This window comes from Arachis hypogaea, chromosome 15 (genome assembly GCF_003086295.3).
Source record: "Arachis hypogaea cultivar Tifrunner chromosome 15, arahy.Tifrunner.gnm2.J5K5, whole genome shotgun sequence".
In the NCBI taxonomy this organism is placed as follows: Eukaryota; Viridiplantae; Streptophyta; class Magnoliopsida; order Fabales; family Fabaceae; genus Arachis; species Arachis hypogaea.
Window position 1 is genome coordinate 58,306,006 of NC_092050.1, and position 6,910 is coordinate 58,312,915.

At 40.2% G+C, this 6,910-nt stretch overlaps 1 non-coding gene across 1 annotated transcript; it reads left to right on the plus strand.

The window, feature by feature from the left end:
* The first annotated feature begins 6,327 nt into the window (after positions 1-6,327).
* LOC112752358 (small nucleolar RNA R71) lies at positions 6,328-6,431 on the plus strand. The gene has a single exon (XR_003176798.1). It is a non-coding gene; the product is annotated as a small nucleolar RNA R71 (small nucleolar RNA).
* The last annotated feature ends 479 nt before the right edge of the window (positions 6,432-6,910 follow it).

The window sequence follows — 6,910 nt, forward strand, 5'->3', positions numbered from 1 at the left end:
GTCAGTACCCGTAGAAAAGATTGGGCAAGAGGGCTGGATGATGCTCTGTGGGCTTACAGAACAGCATTCAAGACTCCTATAGGGACCTCTCCGTACCAACTTGTGTATGGTAAGGCTTGTCACCTGCCCGTGGAACTGGAACATAAGGCCTACTGGGCAACCAGATTCCTAAACTTTGATGCCAAATTAGCTGGAGAAAAAAGATTGCTCCAGCTGAATGAACTAGAAGAATTCAGATTCACTGCTTTCGAAAATGCCAAGCTTTATAAAGAGAAATCTAAGAGGTGGCATGACAGAAAGCTGTCATCTAGAATCTTTGAACTAGGACAAAAGGTTCTGTTGTTTAACTCTAGGCTCAGGCTATTCCCAGGGAAACTGAAATCCCGGTGGAGGGGACCATATATGATTACAAGTGTATCACCATATGGTTATGTGGAGCTTCAAGACATTGATTCTGATAAGAAGTTCATTGTTAATGGACAGAGAATCAAGCACTATCTTGAAGGCAATGTTGAGCAAGAGTGCTCAAGGCTGAAGCTAGATTAAAAGCTCAGTAAGGTCCAGCTAAAGACAATAAAGAAGCACTTGCTGGGAGGCAACCCAGCAATTGGCATCACTTTCTCTTGCATTTTGCCCTATTCTTGATTTTATTTGTTTATATAATGTTCATTGTTAATAAGGTAAAGAGTCCATTGCATAAGTTCACAGGGTTACAGAAGGATTCAGCACGCAAAACAGAGAGAAAAAGCTCATTGGCAAGAAAACGCCAGTAAGAGGCACAATTGGGCGTTCAACGCCGAAAAGAAGCATCCACTGGGCGTTGAACGCCAGTAAGGATAGCTATCTGGGCGTTAAACGCCAAAAAGAAGCTCCTTCTGGGCGTTTAACGCCAGATTTACAGCGTCCTGGGCGTTCAGAAAAATGCCCAGTGACAAAGGAGTTCCTGGCGTTCAACACCAGAAAGAACGCCCAGGAGAAGCAGCAATTGGGCGTTAAATGCCCAAAACATGCAGCATTTGGGCGTTTAGCGCTAGGATGTTGGGGAGGAGGTAAATTCGTTTTTACTTCATATTTTTCATTTTAATTTTAATTTTCATGTTTCAATTCATGATTTCTTGCATAAACATGTTACAAACCCTGATTTCTAAGAACCTTAATTTCTAAAAACCCTACTTTAAAAATATCAAATGTATCTTAATCCATAAACACAAATTCTTTTTTCAATCCAATCCAACCCTTTTTCAAATTTTCCAAAACAAATCTATCTCTTTTCCTTCTAAAATCTTTTTCAAATCTCCACATTATCTTTTTTAAAATCCAAATTTATCTTTTTCAAATATCTTTCTTATCTTTTCAATCTTAATTGACATCTTTTCATATCATACTTTTTTAAATCATATCTTCTATCTTATCTTTTTAATATTTTCGAACATCCCACCCCCTCCCTTTTAAAAGCACATTCGGCCTCCCTCCTCTCATCCACCATTCGACACAAGCTCTCCTTCTACCCATCACCTTTCTATATTTTGCTTGAGGACAAGCAAACCTCTAAGTTTGGTATATTTATCTGTGATCACTAAACCATACCCACTAAGATCATGGCTCCTAAAGGAAAACAACCCACTCCAAGAGGCAAGAAGGAGAGTATTCCAAAACCACTTTGGAATCAAGGGAGGTTCTTAACCAAAGAACATTCAGACCATTACTACAAAATAATGGGTCTAAGATCAGTGATCCCAGAAGTAAAGTTCGATCTGAAAGAAGATGAATATCCGGAGATCCAAGAGCAGATTCGAAACAGGAACTAGGAAGTCCTAGCTAATCCTGAATCGAAAGTGGGAAGGAATATGGTTCAGGAGTTCTACGCTAATCTGTGGCAAACAGACAGGCAGAGAATATCTGGAACTGTCCTCTATGACTATCGGACTATGGTTAGAGGAAAGATTGTTCACATCCACCCTGACAAAATCAGGGAGATCTTTAAGCTACCTCAGCTGAAAGATGACCCAGACTCTTTCAATAGGAGAATGATGAGAACAAACAAGGGCCTGGATAAGATTCTAGAGGATATATGCATCCCTGGAGCCAGGTGGACCAGCAGCAGCAAGGGTGTCCCAAATCAACTCAAGAGAGAAGATCTCAAACCAGTCGCCAGAGGATGGCTGGACTTCATTGGGCGTTCTATATTGCCCACTTGCAACCGTTCTGAAGTCACCGTCAAAAGAGCAGTGATGATCCATTGCATTATGTTGGGAAAAGAAGTGGAAGTTCATCAACTGATTCCATCTGAATTCTACATACTTGCAAATAAGAACTCCAAAGATGCCAGGTCGGCTTATCCAAACCTAATCTCTATGCTCTACAAAGATGCTGGAGTAAGGATGGGAATAACAGAGTACATCTCAGTGGAGCAACCAATCACTAAAATCACAATGGAAAAACAACAAATGCAGGATGACCCCATCAAGAGGAGGGCGCAAGAATTCCTCCCGGAAGTCCCTCAATTTGAATATTGGGAACAGCTTGAAGCATCTGTTACCAAGATGCAAGAATCTATGGACCAAATAAAGGAAGAACAGCAAAATCAAAACAGTATGCTCTGCAAACTGCTCAGGGAACAAGAAGAGCAAGGGTGTGACTTAAAGGAACTGAAGCGTCAGAAGTTATCTCTTGAAGGACCAAGCACTCCACAGACTAGAGGAACTTCCACATCCCAAACTCAAGGTTGTTGAGCCCTAATCTTAGCCTTAACTCTGTGATAATTGTTCTTATTTGAGTTTTACCTTAATAGTTATAGTAGTAATTAGTAGTTATTTTATCTCCAAGTAAGCTATAATTTATTTTTCTCATCATCATTAAACATGAATAAAATAGAAGATTTTCTTTAGAATAAGGAGGCAATATTTTTCAAGTTTTTAATACAAGAAATTCTAATTAATTACATGTGGTGGCAATGCTTTTTACCTTTTGAATGAATGCCCGAACAGAGCATATGTCTTTGGAATTTGATGTTCTTGAATGTTAAATATGTTGGCTCTTGAAAGAATGATGAACATGAGACATGTTATTGGTAATCTGAAAAATCATAAAAATGATTCTTGAAGCAAGAAAAAGCAGTGAATACAAAGCTTGCAAAAAAAAAAAGCAAGTAGAAAAAGCCAATAGCCCTTAAAACCAAAAGGCAAGGGTAATAAAAAGGATCCAAGGCTTTGAGCATCAGTGGATAGGAGGGCCTGAGGAAACCAAATCCTGGTCTAAGCGGCTAAACCAAGCTGTCCCTAACCATGTGCTTGTGGCATGAAGGTGTCAAGTGAAAACTTGAGACTGAGCGGTTAAAGTCAAGGTCCAAAGCAAAAAGAAGAGTGTGCTTAAGAACCCTGGACACCTCTAATTAGGGACTTTAGCAAAGCTGAGTCACAATCTGAAAAGGTTCACCCAATTATATGTCTGTGGCATTTATGTATCCGGTGGTAATACTGGAAAACAAAGTGCTTAGGGCCACGGCCAAGACTCATAAAAGTAGCTATGTTCAAGAATCATCATACTGAATTAGGAGAATCAATAACACTATCTGAATTCTAAAGTTCCTATAGATGCTAATCATTCTGAGCTTCAATGGATAAAGTGAGATGCCAAAACTGTTCGGAAGCAAAAAGCTACTAGTCCCGCTCATTTAATTAGAATCTGAGCTTCACTCAAAAACTTTGAGATATTATTGCTTCGTGACTTATTTGTATTCTATTTTATTTGTCTAGTTGCTTGGGGACAAGCAACAGTTTAAGTTTGGTGTTGTGATGAGCGGATATTTTATATGCTTTTTGGGGTTAATTTCATGTAGTTTTTAGGATGTTTTAGTTAAGTTTTTAGTATATTTTCATTAGTTTCTAGGAAAAATTCATATTTCTGGACTTTACTATGAGTTTGTGTGCTTTTCTGTAATTTTAGGTATTTTCTGGCTGAAATTGAGGGAGCTGAGCAAAAATCTTATTCGGGCTGAAAAAGGATTGCTGATGTTGTTGGATTCTGACCTCTCTGCATTCGGAATGGATTCTCTGGAGCTACAGGAGTCCAATTGGCGCGCTTCCAACTGCGTTGGAAAGTAGACATCTAGGGCTTTCCAGAAATATATAATAGTCCATACTTTGCTCAAGGATAAATGACGTAAACTGGCGTTCAACGCCAGTTCCACGTTGCAGTCTGGCGTCCAGCGCCAGAAACAGGATACAAGTTGGAGTTCAACGCCAGAAACAGGTTACAACCTGGCGTTGAATGCCCAAAAGCCCAGGCACGTGAGAAGCTTTAGTCTCAGCCCCAGCACACACCAAGTGGGTCCCAGAAGTGGATTTCTGCACTATCTATCATAGTTTACTCATTTTCTGTAAACCTAGGTTACTAGTTTAATATTTAAACAACTTTTAGAGATTTATTTTGTATCTCATGACATTTTTAGATCTGAAATTTGTACCTTTTGGCAGCATGAGTCTCTAAACCCCATTGTTGGGGGTGAAGAGCTCTGCAGCGTCTCAATGAATTAATGCAAGTACTTCTATTTTCCATTCAAACATGCGTGTTCCTATCTAAGATATTCATTCGCACTTAATTATGGAGAAGGTGATGATCCATGACACTTATCACCTTCCTCAACCCATGAACGTGTGCATGACAACCACCTCCGTTCTATATTAGATTGAATGAGTATCTCTTAGATTCCATAATCAGAATCTTCGTGGTATAAGCTAGAATTGATGGCGTCATTCAGGAGAATCCGGAAAGTCTAAACCTTGTCTGTGGTATTCCGAGTAGGATTCTGGGATTGGATGACTGTGACGGGCTTCAAACTCGCGAGTGCTGGGCGTAGTGACAGACGCAAAAGGATAGTAAATCCTATTCCAGTATGATCAAGAACCTTTAGATGATTAGCCATGCTGTGACAGAGCATTTGGACCATTTTCACTGAGGAGATGGGAAGTAGCCATTGACAACGGTGACACCTTACATAGAGCTTGCCATGGAAGGAACTTTTCACTTTTGCATGCATGAGGGAAGAGGAATACAAGAGAAAAGCTGAAATTCAGAAGACAAAGCATCTCTAAAACCCCAACATATTCTCCATTACTGCATAATAATTATTTATTTCATACTCTCTTATTTTTTGTAATTCAATTTGATAAGTGAATTGTTTTCCTGACTAAGAGTTACAAGATAACCATAGATTGCTTCAAGCCAACAATCTCCATGGGATTCGACCCTTACTCACGTAAGGTATTACTTGGACGACCCAGTGCACTTGCTGGTTAGTTGTGCGGAATTACATAGTGTGAAGTAATTTTCGTGCACCAAGTAACTTGCTCTTCAGCAATATCTTCATCCTCTTCTGAGGAAGAATACTCATCAGAGCTCATGAATGGCAATAGTAAGTTTAGTGGAATCTCTATGGTCTCTGTATGAGCCTCAGATTTCTCTAGTTCCTCATTAGGGAACTCCTTGGAGGCCAGTGGACGTCCATTGAGGTCTTCTTCACTAGAAATCACTGCCTTTTCCTCCTCTCAAGGTTCGGCCATGTTGGACGTGTTTATGGCCTTGCACTCTCTCTTTGGATTCTCTTCTGTATTGCTTGGGAGAGTACTAGGAGGGAGTTCAGTGACTCTTTTACTCAGCTGACCCACTTGTGCCTCCAAATTTCTAATGGAGGACCTTGCTTCAGTCATGAAACTAAGAGTGGTCTTAGATAGATCAGAGACTACAGTTGCTAAGTCAGATTGGCTCTGCTTAGAATTCTCTGTCTGTTGCTGAGAGGATGATGGAAAAGATTTGCTATTGCCAAACCTATTCCTTCCACCATTATTATTATTGAAGCCTTGACTAGGCTTCTATTGATCCTTCCATGAGAGATTAGGATGATTCCTCCATGAAGGATTGTAAGTGTTTCCATAGGATTCTCCCATGTAATTCACTTCTTCCATTCCAGGATTCTCAAGGTCATAAGCTTCTCCTTCAGAGGAGGCTTCTTTAGTACTGCCGGATTCAGCTTGCATTCCAATCAGACTCTGAGAAATCATATTGACTTGCTGAGTCAATATTTTGTTCTGAGCCAATATGGCATTCAGAGTGTCAACCTCTCCTTTCTTCTGAGTCATCCCATTATTCACAGGATTTCTTTCAGAAGTTTACATGAACTGGTTATTTGCAACCATTTCAATGAGTTCCTGGGCTTCTTCAGGCGTCTTCTTCAGATGAAGAGATCCACTAGCAGAGTTGTCCAATGACATCTTGGACAATTCAGACAGGATATCATAGAATATACATATGATGCTCCATTCTGAAAGCATGCTAGAAGGACACCTTCTGATCAATTGCTTGTATCTTTCCCAAGCTTCATAGAGGGATTCACCTTCCTTCTGTCTGAAGGTTTGGACTTTCACTCTAAGCTTACTCAACTTTTGAGGTGGAAAGAATTTTGCCAAGAAAGCATTGACCAGCTTTTCCCAAGAGTTCAGGCTTTCTTTAGGTTGTGAGTCCAACCATGTCCTAGCTTTGTCTCTTACAGCAAAAGAGAAGACCATAAGTCTGTAGACGTCAGCGTCAACCCCATGGGTCTTAACAGTGTCACAGATTTGCGAGAATTCAACTAAAAACTGATGAGGATCTTCCAATGGAAGTCCATGATACTTGCAATTCTGCTGCATTAGAGAAACTAATTGAGGCTTAAGCTCAAAGTTATTTGCTCCAATTGCAGGAATTGAGATGCTCCTTCCACAGAAGTCAGAAGAGGGTGCAATAAAGTTACCAAGCATCTTCCTTGCATCTCTACCATTGTTGTTAGGTTCGGCCATCTCTGCTTCTTTTTCGAAAGTTTCTGTCAGGTTCTCTCCAGAGAGTTGTGCTTTAGCTTCCCTTAGCTTCCTCTTCA